This window comes from Giraffa tippelskirchi, chromosome 4 (genome assembly GCF_054371585.1).
Source record: "Giraffa tippelskirchi isolate mGirTip1 chromosome 4, T2T-mGirTip1v1.2.pri, whole genome shotgun sequence".
NCBI classification, from domain to species: domain Eukaryota; kingdom Metazoa; phylum Chordata; class Mammalia; order Artiodactyla; family Giraffidae; genus Giraffa; species Giraffa tippelskirchi.
In genome coordinates, this window is record NC_137278.1 from 121,083,511 (window position 1) to 121,103,460 (window position 19,950).

A 19,950-nucleotide genomic window follows, 5' to 3' on the forward strand; every position below is an offset into this window, starting at 1 on the left:
TACACTATTAACTACATGCAGGGATGGAATGACACAGTTTTAAGGAGCTGCCTCCAGAAGGCATATAGATTCCTGGCACTTCATGTACACATAGCCTGACAGAGTTTATCCTGCTCTAAAATTTTGGAGGAAGTATCTCAAAGGAACTGAACTCAACTGTCACTTTTTTCCACTGAACATGTACTAACCCCTTCTCTTCACCTAACACAAGGCCAGCCCTTGTGTTAGGTACCATCCAATGACAAAACGCATATTTTTAATCTGATGGACAAAAGAGCTGTGAAGTGGAGTATTTCCTGCCATATCAATAAACAAGGATGTCACAGCCATCAGGGATTCCAACCTTCCAAATGGGAATTTCTGAGCCCAGGAAGAACAATGCCTGCTACAGGAGCTGCCACCACCCCTATGGTGAGCAGAGAACTAAGGATGTGAATAATCAAATCGTAGGATGCTGGCCCCAGGTAGAGGAGATGCAAATTAATGATTTCAGTATGCCCAAACTCTTGTGTCTTCCCATACATAGAATAGTGCTAAATTCTATTACTTGAAATATCTGGTTTTCCTTAGTTAACAATGATGTTCAGGCTGCCTGCTCTTTGTTGCAAGCTTCTATATAACCGGACTCTCCCCCTCCCACCCCCACACCTTCTCAGAACAGTTCACTCAGGGCTACTTGAGATAAGATGTCTCCCGAGCTAGAAGACCTAAAAATTCCCACTACATAAAACATAACCCTCAACTTCTAAGTTGTGATACCTCTTCTGTGGGATGTCCCGGCCTCAGCTCTCACCTACACGCTACTCAGCAATCACCAAGCTGCCTGTATTTCTCCAAGTAACATCCATCACCAACTCTGGAAGCTTACCCAAACTCATGTCCATCGAGTCGGTGATGCCATCCAGCCATCTCATTCTCTGTCATCCCCTTCTCTTCCTGCTCCAAATCCTTCCCAGCATTAGGGTCTTTTCCAATAAGTCAACTCTTCACATGAGGTGGCCAAAGTATTGGAGTTTCAGCTTCAACATCAGTCCTTCCAGTGAACACCCAGGACTGATCGTGGTATCTATTGCTTTAGGTTCCAAGTCATCAAGAGCATATCAAAGAAAGAAACTAGTTTTGGACACCAAACTTATATATCTATACAGAATTGGCTCAGGAATCAGGCATAGGTCCTTCTTCAATAAACCTTTCACATGAAGCTGGCATATTATTCACATTTTCTACACCACTAAAAAAGGCAGGTCATGTAATAAGAATTCTGCTTAATTCAGCTGGCTGGATTATATTTAGGTGTCTGGAGAAACAATATCTTCTAATATTAAGCCTTAAGACATTAGCAAAAATATTATACCAATTCCCATTTTGAAGGGCTTGTCAATTCAGATATATTTTAAATTCAAGTTTAAGACAAAACTGGTATGTGTGTGCAATGTGTGCCTCTTTATAACCATGACTGCCCCCATCACACTCCATAGAATTTTGCTTAAAAATCATCGAACAGCAGGAGAGTTAGTACTCATTGGTCCAGATCTGGATTTTATGGGTTAGCTGCCCTCTGGATATGAAAGACTTGAAAGAAACTACACACCACCCCCAAAGTATTTTGAAGCTGCCTTTGCTGATGAGAATCTATGATGGTGGACCAGTATAGCAATCCTGAATTGTTTTTAGTGCAGCTGTGGATTACCTGTGGTTTCAGTGGACTACTGTGTACCCTTTGTTTACTTTATCCCTCCTTCCTGTTGGAAAAACAGCTGGAGAACAGACATCCTGCTGTTTGGAGCCTCAGGCCTTGGAATATTAACAGGAAGCCACAATAAGCATCTTCGTTACTTCACCTGTGGCATAAAGGGCAGAAAGAATGGAGCCCATTGGGAGGAACTGATTTAAAACAGAATGAAGCAGTTTGTGGACCATATGTCTAACATCCAAGTAACTGCCATTGGCCTAGTAAATTGGCTTCCTTCATGTAGAGTTCAACCAAGAGGAAGAGGAAAAGTCAGTTTCCTATAGAAAGAATAAAGGCAATCCTCATAGCCTGTAACAAGAGATGGAAAAAAAAGTATTTGGTGCTTTAGACCAAGAAGTTGTATCACATAATTTATATCAGTTGCTTTTAACTTTGAACAAAAGGCATGGGAATGGATGGTAGGGGTATGTGGATGGGAGAGGAGGGAGCTAATAACCTTATACGATACTTTCATGTGTTTTCCATCATGTATAATTACTGATCCTAAGGCAAGAAGGATATTGCTTAAGCATCACTACAAATATCTTCCAGAGTTTTTTGTCGGGATGGGGGAGGGGTACAGACATGCACCAAAAAGAGAAGCAAGTATAAAGTATCTATGTCCCTGTTCTTCAAATGAAGAGACAGGGCAGAGAGGTTATATGAGCTAGAGGTCTATGTAAGATTTACATCATAATGGGTCAGAAATACTCCTGGAAGTGGAATTCCTGGATGTGGATCCATCTTCTCTGCTGTAGGCTGAGGCTGTGGGAAAAATCATTACGGAAAAAACCTTTACCCTTTAAGTATAAAAATGAGCTATTGAACAGAAGGACAAAAGAGGGAACAATGATCTTAACATTCATTATTGAGGACATACTGGAACCCTCCCTCATCCTACTGTACCTAATAAACACTTATAGACCCATGGAGCATTTAATTTCTTAGAGCCTTGATACATTCCATCTACCAACTTTGGTAAAAATACAATTAAGAAAGAAAATTCAGAAGCACAATAGACAGACAACAATCCTCAGAATCAGTTCAGTTCAGTTCAGTTGCTCAGTCATCTCTGACTTTTTGCAGTCCCATGGACTGCAGCATGCCAGGCTTCCCTGTCCATCACCAACTCCCAAAGCCTGCTCAAACTCATGTCCATTGAGTCTATCTCATCCTCTGTTGTTCCCTTCTCCTCCTGCCTTCAATCTTTATATCATCAGAGTCTTTTCAATCAGTTGGCTCTTCGCATTAGGTGGCTGAAATATTGGAGTTGCAGCTTCAGCGTCAGTCCTTCCAAAGAATATTCAGGATTGATTTCCTTTAGGATGGACTGGTTTGATCTTGCAGTCCAAGGGACTCTCCAACACCACAGTTCAAAAGCGCCAAGTCTTCAGTGCTCAGCTTTCTTTATGGTCCAACTCTCACATCCATACATGACTACTGGAAAAACCATAGCTTTGACTAGACAGACCTTTGTCAGTAAAGTAATGTCTCTGTTTTTTAACATGCTGTCTAGGTTGGTCATAGATTTTCTTCCAAGGAGTAAGCATCTTTTAATTTCCTGGCTGCAGTCACCATCTGCAATGATTTTGGAGCCAAAAAAAAATAAAGTCTGTCACCGTTTCTATTGTTTCCCCATCTATTTGCCATGAAGTGATGGGACGGGATGCCTTGATCTTAGTTTTCTGAATGTGGAGTTTTAAGCCAGCTCTTTCACTCTCCTCTTTCACTTTCATCAAGAAGGTCTTTCGTTCCTCTCTGCTTTCTGCCATAAAGGTGGTGTCATCTGCATATCTGAGGTTATTGATATTTCTATCAGCGATCTTGATTCCAGCTTGTGCTTCATCCAGCCTGGCAATTCACATGACATACTCTGCATATAAGTGAAATAAGCAGGGTGACAATATACAGCCTTGATGGGATCCTTTCCCAATTTGGAACCAGTCCATTGTTCCATGTCCGATTCTACCTGTTGCTTCTTGACCTGCATACAGGTTTCTCAGGAGGCAGATAAGGTAGTAGTCTGGTAGTCCAGTCTCTTGAAGACTTTTCCACACTTTGTTGTGATCCACACAGCAAAGGCTTTAGCGTAGTCAGTGAAGCAGAAGTAGATGTTTTTCTGGAATTCTCTTTCATTTTCTATGATCCAGAGGATGTTGGCAATTTGATCTCAGGTTTCTCTGTCTTTTCTAAATCCAACTTGAACATCTGGAAGTTCTCGGTTCAAGTACTGTTGAAGCCTGGTTTGGAGAATTTTGAGCATTATTTTGCTAGCATGTGAGATGAGTGCTGCAGATGGTGATTGCAGCCATGAAATTAAAAGACGCTTACTCCTTGGAAGGAAAGTTATGACTAACCTAGATAGCATATTTAAAAGCAGAGACATTACTTTGCCAGAAAAGTTCCTTCTAGTCAAGGCTATGGTTTTTCCAGTAGTCATGTATGGATGTGAGAGTTGGACGGTGAAGAAAGCTCAGCACCGAAGAATTGATGCTTTTGAACTGTGGTGTTGGAGAAGACTCTTGAGAGTCCCTTGGACTGCAAGGAGATCCAACCAGTCCATCCTCAAGGAGATCAATCCTGGGTGTTCATTGGAAGGACTGATGTTGAAGCTGAAACTCCAATACTTTGGCCACCTCATGCGAAGATTTGACTCGTTGGAAAAGACCCTAATGCTGGGAAGGATTGGGGGCAGGAGGAGAAGAGGACGACAGAGGATGAGATGGCTGGATGGCATCACCGACTCAATGGACATGGGTTTGGGTAGACTCCGGGAGTTGGTGATGGACAGGGAGGCCTGACGTGCTCGGATTGATGGGGTGGCAAAGAGTTGGACATGACTGAGCGACTGAACTGAACCGAACTGAGATGAGTGCAATTGTGCCGTAGTTCAAACATTCTTTTGCATTGCCTTTCTTAGGGATTGGAATGAAAATTGACCTTTTCCAGTCCTGTGGCCACTGCTGAGTTTTCCAAATTTGCTGGCATATTGACTGCAGCACATTCACAGCATCATCTTTTAGGATTTGAAATAGCTCAAGTAGAATTCCATCACCTCCACTAGCTTTGTTCGTAGTGATGCTTCCTAAGGTCCACTTGACTTCACATTCCAGGATGTCTGACTCTAGGCAAATTATCACACCATCATGGTTATCTGAGTCATTAACATCTTTTTTGTATAGTTCTTCTGTGTATTCTTGCCACCTGTTTTTAATATCTTCTACTTCTGTTAGGTCCATGCTGTCATCAGAGGGCAGACAGATTGAAAGCCACAATCACAGAAAACTAACCAAACTGATCACATGGATCACAGCCTTGTCTAACTGCATGAAATGATGAGCCATGCCGAGTAGGACCACCCAAGATGGATGGGTCATACTGGAGAGTTCTGACAAAATGTGGTCCACTGCAGAAGGAAATGACAAACCACTTCAGTATTCTTCCCTTGAGAACCCCATGAACAGTATGAAAAAGCAAAAATATAGGACACTGAAATATTAATTCCCCAGGTCAGTAGGTGCCCAATATGCTACTGGGGAAGAGTAGAGAAATAGCTCCAGAAAGAAGGAAGAGGCTGAGCCAAAGCAAAAACAACACTCAGTTGTGGATGTGACTGGTGATGGAAGTAAGGTCTGATGCTATAAAGAACAATATTGCATAGGAACCTGGAATGTTAGGCCCATGAATCAAGATAAATTAGAAGTGGTCAAACAGGAGATGGCAAGAGTGAATGTCGACATTTTAGGAATCATGGAACTAAAATGGACTGGAATGGGTGAATTTAATTCAGATGACCGTTACAGCTACTATTGTGGACAAGAGTCCCTTAGAAGAAATGGAGTAGCCCTCATAGTCAACAAGAGTCCAAAATGTAGTATTTGGATGCAATCCCAAAAACTGACTTCCCTGGTGGCTCAGATGGTAAAGCGTCTGCCTACAATGTGGGAGACCCAGGCTTGATCCCTGGGTTGGGAAGATCCTCTGGAGAAAGAAATGGCAACCCACTCCAGTACTCCAGTACTCTTGCCTGGAAAATCCCATGGATGGAGGAGCGTGGTAGGCTACAGTCCATGGGGTCACAGAGAGTCAGACTTGACTGAGTGACTTCACTTTCACTTTCACTTCAAAAATGACAGAAGGATCTCTGTTCGTTTCCAAGGCAAACCATTCAGTATTATAGTAATTCAAGTCTATGCCCCAACCACTAATGCTGAAGAAGCTGAAGTTGACTGGTTCTATGAAGACCTACAAGACCTTCTAGGATGAACACCCCCCAAAAAAGATGTCCTTTTCATCATAGGGGACTGGAATGCAAAAGTAGGAAGTCAAGAGATACCTGGAGTAACAGGCAGGTTTGGCCTTGGAGTGAAAAATGAAGCAGGGCAAAGGCTAACAGAGTTTTTCCAAGAGAACACACTGGTCATAGCAAACACCCTCTTCCAACAACACAAGAGAAGACCCTACACATGGACATCACCAGATGGTCAATACCCAAATCAGATTGAATACATTCTTTGCAGCCAAAGATGGAGAAGCTCTATAGAGTCAGGAAAAACAAGACTGGGAGCTGATTGTGACTCAGATCATGAACTCCTTATTGCCAAATGCAGACTTAAATTGAAGAAAGTAGGGAAAAACCACTCAACCATTCAGGTGTGACCTAAATCAAATCCCTTACGATTATACAGTGGAAGTGACAAATAGATTCATGGGATTAAATCTGATAGACAGAGTGTCTGAAGAACTACGGATGGACAGAGGTTCATAACATTGTACAGGAGGCCATGATCAAAACCGTGCCCAAGAAAGAGAATTGCAGAAAGGCAAAACAGTTTTCTAAGGAAGCCTTACAAATAGATGAGAAAAGAAGAGAGGTGAAAGGCAAGAAGAAAAGGAAAGATATATCCATCTGAATACAGAGTTCCAAAGAATAGCAAGGAGAGAAAAGAAAGCCTTCCTAAGTGATCAATCCTCAGAATAGGATTCAGGAAATCCATTATACCACGTAATCACTCTGAGTCCATGAATCAGATTCAAGCACAAACTTTAGCCATTCTACCTTTAGTTACAAGAACTAGGATAATGTACTGTACATTCCTGATTATTAGGCATCCTCCATTTTTCTGAGGAGAAGGTTAAGATATGATGATCTTTTACTTTTACCTAGTTTGTTTCACTGTTTCTATTTCATATTCAATGCTCCCATTTCATTTAGTTTATGTTTTCCAGTTTCCCAACTCTTCTTTATTTTTTTGGGTGTTCTTTCTCAAGCTATGATCAAACATAGTAGAATTTGTATACATATATATAAATAATATGTATAATACATATATTTTAGAAAACTTGTGAATTTTTGCCTAACTAAAGAATTTATGACATTTTGAGTCCATTTGCTTGACTTAGTATGAATAAAATGCTAGATTCCCAATTAAAAAAAAAAGATATGCATCAAGCAACAAAAGTTTATTGTATAGTACAGGAAACTATAGTCAATATAGTACAATAACCTATAATGGAAAATAATTTCAAAAATAATTTTTGTGTATATGTATAACTGAATCACCTTGCTGTGTACCTGAAACATTGTAAGTCAACTATATTTCAATAAAATATATATATATTTAAGGGGAAAAAAAGTTTTCTCCCTCTCAGGAGTGTGTAAACTTTTAGAAATATAGATGAAATAATCAAATGTCTGCTTATAATATTTAATGTATTAATTTAGTCACGTAAATACTTAAAATCATAGAAACCTCAATTTAGGATTTTTTTTTTTCATTCTCATTTTACAAAACAGTTTTCTTCAACTTTTTGATGTGCAGTATCAGCATCTGCCTCACTACCATTTTTATTTTCTGATGGGCTGTTGGATGCTGTCTTGGAAGAGGAAATGGCAACACATTCCCATGAGCAAAGAAGTCTGACAGGCTACAGTCCTTGGGGTCACAAACAGTTGGATAACTGAGTGACTGAACATGTACGCACGTCATCAGAAATCTTATCCCAAAACACAATTACCCGTTCACATAACATTAAGACAGTTGCTTTGTTCATTCATCCTGTAGGTGAACATGTGTGCTGTTGTGTTCACTTCAGTTCACTTCAGTTCAGTCGCTCAGTCGTGTCCGACTCTTTGCGACCCCATAAATCCCAGCACGCCAGGCCTCCCTGTCCATCACCAACTCCCAGAGTTTTCCCAAACCCATGTCCATTGAGTCGGTGGTGCCATCCAGCCATCTCATCCTCTATCGTCCCCTTCTTCTCCTGCCCCCAATCCTTCCCAGCATTAGGGTCTTTTCCAATGAGTCAACTCTTCACATGAGGTGGCCAAATATCAGAGTTTCAGCTTCAACATCAGTCCTTCCAATGAACATGCAGGACTGATCTCCTTTAGGATGGACTGGTTGGATCTCCTCGCAGTCCAAGGGACTCTCAAGAGTCTTCTCCAACACCACAGTTCAAAAGCATCAATTCTTCGGTGCTGAGCTTTCTTCACCGTCCAACTCTCACATCCATACATGACTACTGGAAAAACCATAGCCTTGACTAGATGGAACTTTGCTGGCAAAGTAATGTCTCTGATTTTAAATATGCTGTCTAGATTGGTCATAACTTTCCTTCCAAGGAGTAAGCATCTTTTAATTTCGTGGCCACAATCACCATCTGCAGTGATTTTGGAGCCCAGAAAAACAAAGTCTGACACTGTTTCCACTGTTTTCCCATCTATTTCCCATGAAGTGGTGGGACCAGATGCCATGATCTTAGTTTTCTGAATGTTGAGCTTTAAGCCAACCTTTTCACTCTCCTCTTTCACTTTCATCAAGAGGCTCTTTAGTTCTTCTTCACTTTCTGCCATAAGAGTGGTGTCATCTGCATATCTGAGGTTATTGATATTTCTCCCGGCAATCTTGACTCCAGCTTGTGTTTCTTCCAGCCCAGAATTTCCCATGATGTACTCTGCATATAAGTTAAATAAGCAGGGTGACAAGATACAGCCTTGATGTACTCCTTTTCCTATTTGGAACCAGTCTGTTGTTCCATGTCCAGTTCTAACTGTTGCTTCCTGACCTGCATACAGATTTCTCAAGAGACAGCTCAGATGGTGGTATTCCCAGCTCTTTCAGAATTTTTCACAGTTTATTGTGATCCACACAGTCAAAGGCTTTGGCATAGTCAATAAAGCAGAAATAGATGTTTTTCTGAAACTCTCTTGCTTTTTTGATGATCCAGAGGATGTTAGCGATTTGATCTCTGATTCTTCTGCCTTTTCTAAAACCAGCTTGAACATCTGGAAGTTCACGATTCACGTATTGCTGAAGCCTGGCTTGGAGAATTTTGAGCATTACTGTACTAGCGTGTGAGATGAGTGCAATTGTGCAGTAGTTCAAGCATTCTTTGGCATTGCCTTTCTTTGGGATTGGAATGAAAATTGACCTTTTCCAGTCCTGTGGCCACTGCTGAGTTTTCCAGATTTGCTGGCATATTGAGTGCAGCACTTTCACAGCATCATCTTTCAGGATTTGAAATAGCTCAACTGGAACTCCATAACCTCACTTAATGTAGTATAATAACTGATTTCTTGCTTTTGAAAGGCCTCTTTTTTTTTTGAAAGGCCTCTGTTTAAAGGCTGCTTATTATGACATTCAATCCTTGCAATTATGAGGTCACCACTCCACCCACACTCATCACAAAAAATGTATGAATCTGTTGAATTTCTTTGCCTCCTCTTTTAAGTGTTCTGCAGGTAATATCTATAAGTTTTGAGACCAAAATTTTCTGAAGTCATCTTAGGCCTATGTGACTTAATTTTTTTTTTCATTTATTCTATTATTTTCATTTTTATTGTTTTGTATTAATTTTTTTGATGTATAATTGCTTTACAGTGTTGCATTAGTTCCTTGCTGTAGAGCAAAGTGAATCAGTCATGTGCGTACATATATCCACTCTTTTGTCAATTGCCTTCCCATTTATGTCATCACAGAGTATTGAGTCAAGTTCCCTGTGATATACAATAGGTTCTCATTGGTTATCTATTTTGTACATAGTAGTGTATATATGTCAGTACCAACCTCTCAATTCATCCCACATCCTGCTGTCCTCCCTAAAATTTGTTTAACCATAAATTTCTTCTCTACATCTATGACAATATTTCTGTTTTGAAATTAACTTCATTTCTACTATAAAATTTTTCTGGATTCCATATAAAAGTGATATTTGTTTTTCTCTTTCTGACTGATTTCACTCTGTATGACAGTCTCTAGGTCCATCACGTCTCTGCAAATGTTACTTTTTCATTCCTCTATATGGCTGAGTAATGTTCCATTGTACATATGTACCACATCTTCTGTATCCATTTCTCCGTTAATGGACATTTAGGCTGCTTCCGTGTCCTGGCTATTGTAAATAGTGCTGCAGTGAGCATCAGCGTACATGCATCCTTTCAAATTATGATTTTTCTCTGGATATATGCCTCAGAGTGGAATTGCTGGGTCATATCGTAGTTCTATTTTGTTTTTTTAGGAACCTCTATACTGTGCTCCGTAGTGGATGTGGTAATTTACGTTCCGACCAACAGTGAAGGAGTGTTCCCTTTCCTCCACAGTCTTTCCAGCATATACTGTTTGCAGAGTTTTTGGTTATGACCATCTGACCAGTGTGAAGTGATACCTCATTGTAGTTTTTATTTGCCTTTCTCTAATAATGAGTGATGTTGAGCATGTTTTCATGTGTTTCTTGCCCATCCATATATATTCTTTAGAGAAATGTCTATTTAGATCTTCTGTCCATTTTTTGATGGGTTGTTTGTGGATATTTTGTTTTTGTTTTTAGCTGCATGAACTGTTTGTATGCTTTAGAGATTAGTTCCTTGTCACTTGCTTCATTTGCAAATATTGTCCCCCATTCTAAGTGTTGTCTTTTCATTTTGTTTATGATTTCCTTTTCAGTGTAAAGGCTTTTAAGTTTAATTAGGTCTCATTTGTTTATTTTTTTTAATTTTTGTAAAAATAAACAAATGGAACCTAATTAATTTTCATTACTCTAGGCAGTGGATTGAAAATGAGCTTGCTCTGATTTATGTCAGGCAATATTTTCCTCTAAGAGTTTTATAGTGTCCAGCCTTGCATTTAAGTCTTTAATCCATTTTGAGCTTATTTTTGTGTATGGTCTTAGATATTGTAATGATTTCTTTCTTTTACAGGTAGTTGTCCAGTTCTCCCAGCACCACTTTTTGAAGAGACTGTCTTTGCTCAGGCCTATGTTAGTTTATTTATTTTTTAAAATTTATTTGGCTGCAAGTCTTTGTTGAAGCATGTCAGTTTAGTTGTCCCATGGGCATGTGAAATTAGTTCACTGACCAGGGATCAAACCCGTGTCTCCTGCATTGGAAGGTGGATTCTTAATCACTGGACCACCGGGAAAGTCCCAGATCTATGTGATTTTAGAAGCTGAAGTAAAACCGTATAATTCAAGAGACTTTTTGAAGACTGAACTAAAGGTGGTCCCCTCCTTTCTGAGGGGTACGTTTGGAGATAATCTCCTCTGATATTTTAGCAGACAGCACTAATATCAGTAAGTGTCTGTTTCCCCCATTATAGAATAGAGCTAATAATATACTTTGCTCACAGAATGCTGGGGAGGGTTAAAGAAGATGGCATACTACCATGACACTTAGCACCGTGGTAAACACCTAGAAAGTAACAGACATTATCAATTGCTACTGCCCCAGTCTTGGGTTCCACAAATAAAAAATGCAAAATTTGAAGAGTTACGTCCAAACAAACCCGTAAAGATCCAAGATGAAGAAAATGAGGACAGGTTAAAGGAACTTGGATTATTATTCCAAAGGGGAGGAAAGGGGTAATGTAATAAATAAATTTCTAAAACAGAAAGGACTGTCAAAGAATAATAAGTATTTCTGCTCTTCCTTGCTCTGTAAGATGGTCATGGGACACATCCAAATTACAGCATAAAGAACTCATGTCACATCGAAGGAAGAATTTCTATTCAGTGAAGTCGGTGAAAGAATTGACTCACTCTGCTAAGGACTGTGAAGGACTTTAAACACCCAGAATCATTTTGGTATAGTACTGTCTAAAGGCAGTGTTATTAAAGGAATTATATTGCGACAGCCTAATTAGCACCATGTTTCTAAAAATCAAGATGAGCTAATCTATGAAAATAAAGTATAGCGGTACTTCCCTGGCAGTTCAGCAGTTAAAACTCCACGCTTCCATTGCAAGGGGCCATGAGTTCGATCCCTGACTGGGGAGCTAAGATCCCACATGCCACTCATTGTGACCAAAAAAAAAGAAAGCATAAGAGTGGGACACCAGTAGGAAAGCATGTAAACCAGGCAGCAGTGGAGACCAAAGAAATAACATTTTTTGCTGAGTTCCTGGGGATATGCAAACTTATTTTTAATCTCTAATCAGGGGCTTTCTTTCCTTCCATAGACTGCCACTACTATTAGAAAAAGCATATCCTTGGACCTCTAAAGTCTTGAGTTCAAATGTCAGTTTTTCTTCTTACAGTGTAACTTTGAATGAGCTTCTCAATTTTTTGGACAGTATGTTTCATCATCTGCAAACAATGAATGAAAACATCAATGTTACAGGACATTAGTGAGGAGTCAGTGAAACCTTTATGAAATGGCTACGCTAGGCATCTGGTACCCCCTGGCTACTTTGTTTTTTAAATATTTATTTATTCACTGTGGCACACAGGCTCTCTAGTTGTGGGTTCTTAGTTCCCTGATCAGGGATCAAACCCAGACTGTAAGGCAAATTCTTAACTACTGGATCACCAGAGAAGTTTCTCTATTAACTACTTTATTTTTTTTTTTAACTTTTTATTTTGTACTGGGGTGTAGCCAATTAACAAAAAATGTTGTGATGGTGGAACTGTTCACAGGTGAACAGTGAAGTGACTCAGCCATATATATATATATATACATGTATCCATTCTCTCCCAAATTCCCACTCCATTCTTTCCCATGACTACTTTAGATGTAGATTTTCTTCTCCCCCAAATTGTGCTTCTAAACATATGCCAATTTCAGAAGCCATTAGAGTATCATGAGCTGAGAGTCTTACAGCCTGAGGAAACACTTAGGGCCTGGTTTACTTTTAGGTAACAAATTCCTCGACTTAGTGACTAAACAGCAACAACAAATTCCTCAAAAACAAAACTGGAGAGAGGTGAACTTCTGGGAGGGTGTGGAGTTCTTATCCAGTTTCCCATTCAGCAGTTGTGTTGGGAACAACTCTGTCTTGTAGATATCCTCTTGAAGGGCACTTTATTTTTCATTATTGTTGCTACAGATGTTTCTGCAGCCTCCTATTCATCCAGGCATAAATGGTTTCGAATAGTTTTGTTTTGTTTTTTTTCCAGCTACATCAAATAGTTTTAAACACTCTAACAATGTTTATTAATTCAGTTCAGTTCAGTCGCTCAGTCGTGTCCAACTCTTTGTGACTCCAAGGACTGCAGCACACCAGGCCTCCCTGTCCATCACCAGCTCCCGGAGCTTGCTCAAACTCATGTCCATTGAGTCGGTGATGCCACCTAACCACTGTTAGGACAATTCTCTATTGTCCCCTTCTCCTCCTCCCGCCTTCAATCATTCCAAGCATCAGGGTCTTTTCCAATGAGTCAGTTCTTTGCATCAGGTGGCCAAAGTAGTTGAGTTTCAGCTTCAGCATCAGTCCTTCCAGTAAATATTCAGGACTGATTTCCTTTAGAATTGACTGGTTTGATCTTGCAGTCCAAGGGACTCTCAAGAGTCTTCTCAACACCACAGTTCAAAATCATCAATTATTCGGCACTCAGCTTTCTTTATAGTCCAACTCTCACCTCCATACATGACTACTGGAAAAACCATAGCTTTGACTAGATGGACCTTTGTCAACAAAGTAATGTCTGTGCTTTTCAATATGCTGTCTGGGTTTGTCATAGCTTTTCTTTCAAGGAACAAACATCTTTTAATTTCATGGCTGCAGTCACCATCTGCAGTGATTTGGGAGCCCAAGAATATAAAGTCTGTCACTGCTTCCATTGTTTCCCCATCTATTTGCCATGATGGGACCGGAAGCCATATTCTTAGTGAACCCCAGAAACAGTATGAAAAAGTACATTAATTAGGACAAGGCTTAGCTGACATAACAAAAATACCCGGAATACAATGACTTAAATAAGACAGAAATCATCTCTTTCTCGCGTAGTAGTTTGGAGGGAGATGGGGCAGGGCTGACAGGATAGCTCTGCCTTCATCATCAAGACATAGCTTCCGCCTCTGAGTTCTGAGCAATATCCATGCAGTGAGAAGGGCAGGGCAGGGAACACACCAGACTCCTTTGAGTTGCAAAACTCATCAGTCATACATACTTCAGATCACAGCTCATTAGCCAAATTTAGTCACATGGTTAGACCAGCTAGAAGGGAGACTGGGAAATACAGCTTTGTGCTGAAAGCCGCGTGTCCAATAAAAGCTCAGGAAGAGAGGAATAGTGAATATAAGGCGGGCCCACTGGCAACATGTGCTCCACAAAATTGAGGAGGGAAAGTTGTCTAGATAGTTTGCCTCTTTATTCAAAGGCCAAGTAAATTTTTCAAAGTCCAAACAACATACCTTTTAACATACAACAATGGGATATGAATCACGGTATGGATCAAAATGCCATGAATAGAGACCCTAACAACACAAATTGAGGCAGTAAGTATAAACCTTGTTGTTTATACAACAGAAACTTGAGTCATTGAGTCCTACTGAGGCCAAGTGATGTCTGGGAAAAGCTGACTATGCTGACCCAGAAAAGAGCTGGAGAAAAGAGCTGTGTTGGAACAATGACAGCGCTTAGCCTCAATCTTTTAAAAATTCAAAAATTATGGAGATGGCCCCTGGAGCAAGCCTGGGCTAGCCTGAAGAACTCTAGAAGAAGAAAGAACCCCACTGTGACGCAGAGTTTATGATTTATGAAACATCAGGTCAGATGAAGTGGCAACACCCCCTATTTGACTGTGAGAAAATACCTCTTGGGCCAAAGAATAGTAATTCCTATTTGTACTTAAGAATGGGTTTACCACACGCTGTTTTGCAAAGTCTTATGGAAATCTTTTCCAAAATATTTAGGAGACTTTAACATGCTATTTTATTTCATTGTCTGCACTTCTTATTTATCTCACTCCTGCAGGAAATGCAGAATATTTTATTATTAAACCCTTATTCATGAATCTAAGAGTTTGTCTGATCTCACAAATGTTCTCATTTACAATTGGGTCTCCTCTCTGACAATAGAGAGATTTCCCCATTTTTTCTAACAAGTTCAAGAGAATCCACAGGAGTTTTTAGATCTTTCAAGAATAAGCAGAAAACCACCAAAACACAAGCAAACCAATGTTTAAAATAGACAAAACTAAGAGGAAGTATATCCTTGAAATACTCGACAGAGGAACTGGGGAAATTTGCTATGAGGTTAAAATAATCTCTACCAGTTGTTTTAAGTTTTTAGATTTAAAAATTTTTTTTTTTTAATTTCCAGGAGAAGATCCTGGACTAAAGCCATAAAATTTAGTTCAGGTCTCAGATAACCCGGTAGCTAATGGTTGACTTGGACAAATTCCACACTGTCTTTGGACGTCCAATTTCTCATTTGTAAAATCAAGAAGTTGAGAAATATTTCTAATATTTTTTCTGATTTTAATCATCCATAAGTTTATGCAATGGTTACTGAATTTTTAAAAAATTCCCAAATCACAAATGTCCCAGAATCATTTTAATTTTTTTCCTACTTCACACTCAAATTAGTGAATGATAAATTCCCCCTAACAGGGGGAAATCCAGATTCTGAAGACATCTTGTAAAGTTAAAATTTGTAAAGGAAGAACTAAACTGTCTTCTCAGGAGCTTTCTAACCCTTAGAGATGCGTGTATCATTTTATTGATTCTTTGAGCCAAAAGAGTATTTGGAAAATATGGCTGTTCCCTCCAAATCTGGCCTATTTATGATTCATATCCTGCTGCCAGTAAAATGTTTATAGCAGGTGATCTCCTCATTAACGTTAGTTTCAAAGGATTAAAGCTAATTATGGCATTGGATCACATGTTAAATTTGCCCCAATGACATTACAGTGAACCCCTGACTTCGGTCTCATCTTCTGAGGCATCAGTCCATCTATCTTCTGTGTAACTACTGGTGCTCTGCCTAAAGTGACAGTGCTTTGACAACTCCCTAAGTCCCACTCTATGCCCTGTAAGCTGTGCCACGACATTTCACTCCGCCATGGCTTTACAAGTGCTGCATTCAACACCTCAAGTGTTATCCTTTTCATGCCTGTAAGGAAACATTAGTGCTAATTCTCAATAGACCTTCCCTCTAGGCGGACACAGCCCCAGAAGACAGATGTATGTGTGTTGTGTAAGCCGCTTTTGTTGTGTCTGATTCTTTGCGACCTCACAGACTGTAGCCCATCAGGCTCCTCTGTCCATGGGATTGTCCAGGCAAGAATACTGGAGTGGGTTGCCATGCCCTCCTCCAGGGGATCTTCTCAACCCAGGGCTCGAACCCAGGTCTCTTATGTCTCCTGCCTTGGCAGGTGGGTTGTTTACCACTAGCGCCACCTGGGAAGCCCTCAAATACAAAAAGTATAATAGAAGAAAATTATATGCAAAGAAAAAGATGCCACCTTGTCAGAGGGGAAGTAGATGTACCTCAGAGTGTATGCTGGGTTTCAAGGCAGAAATGAAACAGTTGTGCCACATGGTCTAGTTTTTCTCATTCCCTAATTCCCCTCCCCCACCTTCTTATTGTCTTCCTTACAGTCCCAGATAATGGATGAAGAAGATGTGGTACACATACACAATGCAACACTATTCAGCCATAAAAAAGAATGAAATCATGCCACTTGCAGCAACATGGATGGGCCTAGAGATTATCATACTAACCTAGAGATTATCGTACTAAGTGAAGTCAGACAGAGAAACATAAGTATCATACCATATTACTCATACGTGGAATCTAATTTTAAAAAATGATACAAATGAATGTGTTTACAAAACAGAAACAAATTTGACTGATACTGAAAACAAACTCATGGTTATCAAAGGGGAAATGTGATGGGGGAGGAGTAAATCAGGAGCTTGGGGTGAACATACACACACTACTGTATATAAGATAAATAACCAACAAGGACCTACTGCATAGCACATGGAACTGTACTCAATATTCTGTGATAACCTATTTGAGAAAACAATCTTAAAAGGAATGAATATATATATATATATATATATATATATATAAACATATATGGGCTTCCATGGTGGTTTAGCAGTAAACAATCTGCCTGCAATGCAGGAGACCTGGGTTCATTTCCTAGGTTGGGAAGATCCCCTGGAGGAGGGCATGGCAACCCCCCTCCAATATTCTTGCCTGGAGAATCCCGTGGACAGAGGAGCCTGGTGGGCTACAGTCCATGGGGCCGCACAGAGTTGGACATGACTGAAGCAACTAAGCAGCAGCAGCAGCATTCACTTATATGTGCTGTGTACTTGAAACTAACACAACATTGTAAATTAACTACACTCCAATAAAATTTAAAAAAGAAAGAATTGATAAAATCTCACCTTCTCTAGAAAGCTGTCACTGTCTTTTCTACCTCCTCCACAGTGACAGATGTTTTCTCCTCTGTAAGCCCATGGTACCCCACACCTAGCTCTACTATATCCCCTTCTGTTGTCACTGATCCCCAATGTACCCCTTAATGCCCTCCTATTAGGATTAGTGCTTTGCTGACTGTGTCTCTACAGTAAACTATAGTTCCCTTATGGGTAAAAAAAAAGTCATAGTTCATCTCTACCTGGGATGCCTAGGACAAGTTTTGGTCCTTTTAAGTACTTAGTAAAAGCCTATTTAAAGGAAAGTTTGTCTTGTCGATGTTAAAGCAGTTACAATATTTAACATCCATGCACCAAACAGCCTAGGAGTAGCATCAAACATTGACTCATGTTCCAAACATACCTATTATGAACAGCCTTTTCAAAGAAGGACAGCAGGTTAGTAACTTATTTCTTTTTGAATTAGAATGGAAGTTTCATTTTCTGTTAAAAATTTCAGAAGTGCAACATACAAAACAATTACTTTCTAGATTTTTTTTTTTTTTTTGGCATTCTCTTTCTGTAAATTTCCCTGGTCCTACATCTCCAAAAACTCAATCTTTTCCCCCAAACCAGCTACACTCTAAAATGAAGAACTGATCCCTCTTGACTAAGAAAGTTTTAGCCCTTTACACGGAAATGGAAATTCCCTGTTTCCAGAGATTTACAATCTAAATGGATATAAATCATCTGCTTTCTGTTAGTAAGGACAAAGGCATCTACCAAATGTGACGTAATGGGGCTTATTCAGGGTTCCTCAACTGCAACACCAAAGACACTTTGGGCCAGATAATTCATTACTTAAAGGGTCATCTTGTGCATTGTGGGCTGTTTTGGCATGGTCCCTCTCAATGTCGGCAGCAGTCTCCCAGTTGTAACAATCAAAAATACCTCTGCTACTGCTGCTACTGCTAAGTCGCTTCAGTCGTGTCCGACTCTGTGCGACCCCATAGACGGTAGCCCACCAGGCTCCCCTGTCCCTGGGATTCTCCAGGCAAGAATACTGGAGTGGGTTGCCATTTCCTTCTCCAGTGTATGAAAGGGAAAAGTGAAAGTGAAGTCGCTCAGTCGTGTCCGACTCTTAGCGACCCCATGGACTGTAGCCTACCAGGCTCCTCCATCCATGGGATTTTCCAGGCAAGAGTACTGGAGTGGGGTACTATTGCCTTCTCCAAAAATACCTCTAGACATTGCCAAAACAGCCCTGGTGGGAAAATTTGCCTCTTGTTGAGAACCACTGCTGTTAGTATACTCAGAAGATAGTTATATCAGGTTTTAAAGCCACTCATACAAGTAACAAATCCCAACTCCATCACTTAAGAGCCATGTGCTCTTATTTGAGCAAGTCACTTAACCCTTTCAAGCTTTAGTCTCTTCATGTAAACAATGGTGCCAGCAAAACTCATTTTCACAGCTCTTGGAAGACTAAATGGAAAAATGTACATGAAACACTTGGCATAGTACCTGGTATGTGGCAAATTCTTAATAGATGATAATATTCATTATTGTTAGTTATTACTTACAAAAAATATCAATTTTGATGGAATTAAAATATCACTAAATGCACCCTTAGATTGTGTCAATCATAACAGTTTTTTTGTCTTGTTTTGCTTGTTTTTAGTAGAGAACCATAATTTTTTTGGACTGAGTCTTTGGCAAGATTAGCAATAATAAGGCTTTCCTAGTGGCTCACATGGTAAGGAATCTGCCTGCAGTGCAGGAGACCCAGGTTCCATCCCTGGGTAGGGAAGATCCCCTGGAGAAGAGAATGACAACCCACCTCAGTATTCTTGCCTGGAGAATTCCATGGACAAAGTAGCCTGGCAGCCTACAGTTCATGGGGTCTCAAAGAGTCGGACACGACTGAGCGACTAACACACACATCAACGTATCCTAATACAAATGTAACCCCAAACACATTTGATTTTGAAAGAGTTCAGAACTGATTCAGGCTCTTGCTATTCCTTCATGGCCTCACTGTGAACATCAAGAGTTACTGCTGTACAGTTGAAGAAAGCACAGAGAAGCATCAGAAAGTAGGATTATAGAGAGAGAAAACTTTTCTAGTTCTAGGAGAGAATCCAGTTGTCCTCCAATGTCTATGCTCCCCCACATTCCCAGTGCTAACAATTTTAAAAAGTTAACAACTTCCAATATAGTCATGTTTCCCAGACTCCTTCCCAAGTAGGAGCAAGCCATGTGACAAAGTTCTGGTGAATGGACTATAAGCAGAACTTGCAGGAACAACTGCTGAGATGTGTCTTTAAAGGAAGAGGATCTGCTCCTTCTTTATCCATCCTGCTGCTTGGAAGACTGATGCAACGGCAGGAGCACCAGTTAGGACCATGTTAGCAAGAACCACGCCCAACAGATGATCAAGTGGAAAATTGGACACAGCCCGGGTCCCAGATATCTGTAATATGGTCCTGCCATGGATGTGTGCTCAGTCGCTTCAGTTGTGTCCAACTCTCTGACCCCATTGATCTAGCTCACCAGGCTCCTCTGTCCATGGGATTTTCCTGGAAGAATAATGGAGTGGGTGGCCATGCCCTCCTCCAGGGGATCTTCC

The 19,950-nt window shown here is 40.2% G+C and overlaps 1 long non-coding RNA gene across 1 annotated transcript in view; it reads right to left on the reverse strand.

Annotated features, from left to right (window-relative positions):
* LOC145503636 (uncharacterized) overlaps positions 1-19,950 on the reverse strand; it is a 51,342-nt gene that overhangs the window by 1,583 nt on the left and 29,809 nt on the right. The window contains exons 3-4 of the long non-coding RNA XR_014051605.1: positions 4,788-5,138; positions 869-3,972 (exon numbers count right to left, since the gene is read on the reverse strand). This is a non-coding gene — a long non-coding RNA (uncharacterized LOC145503636). The remainder of the gene's footprint in view (positions 1-868; positions 3,973-4,787; positions 5,139-19,950) is intronic.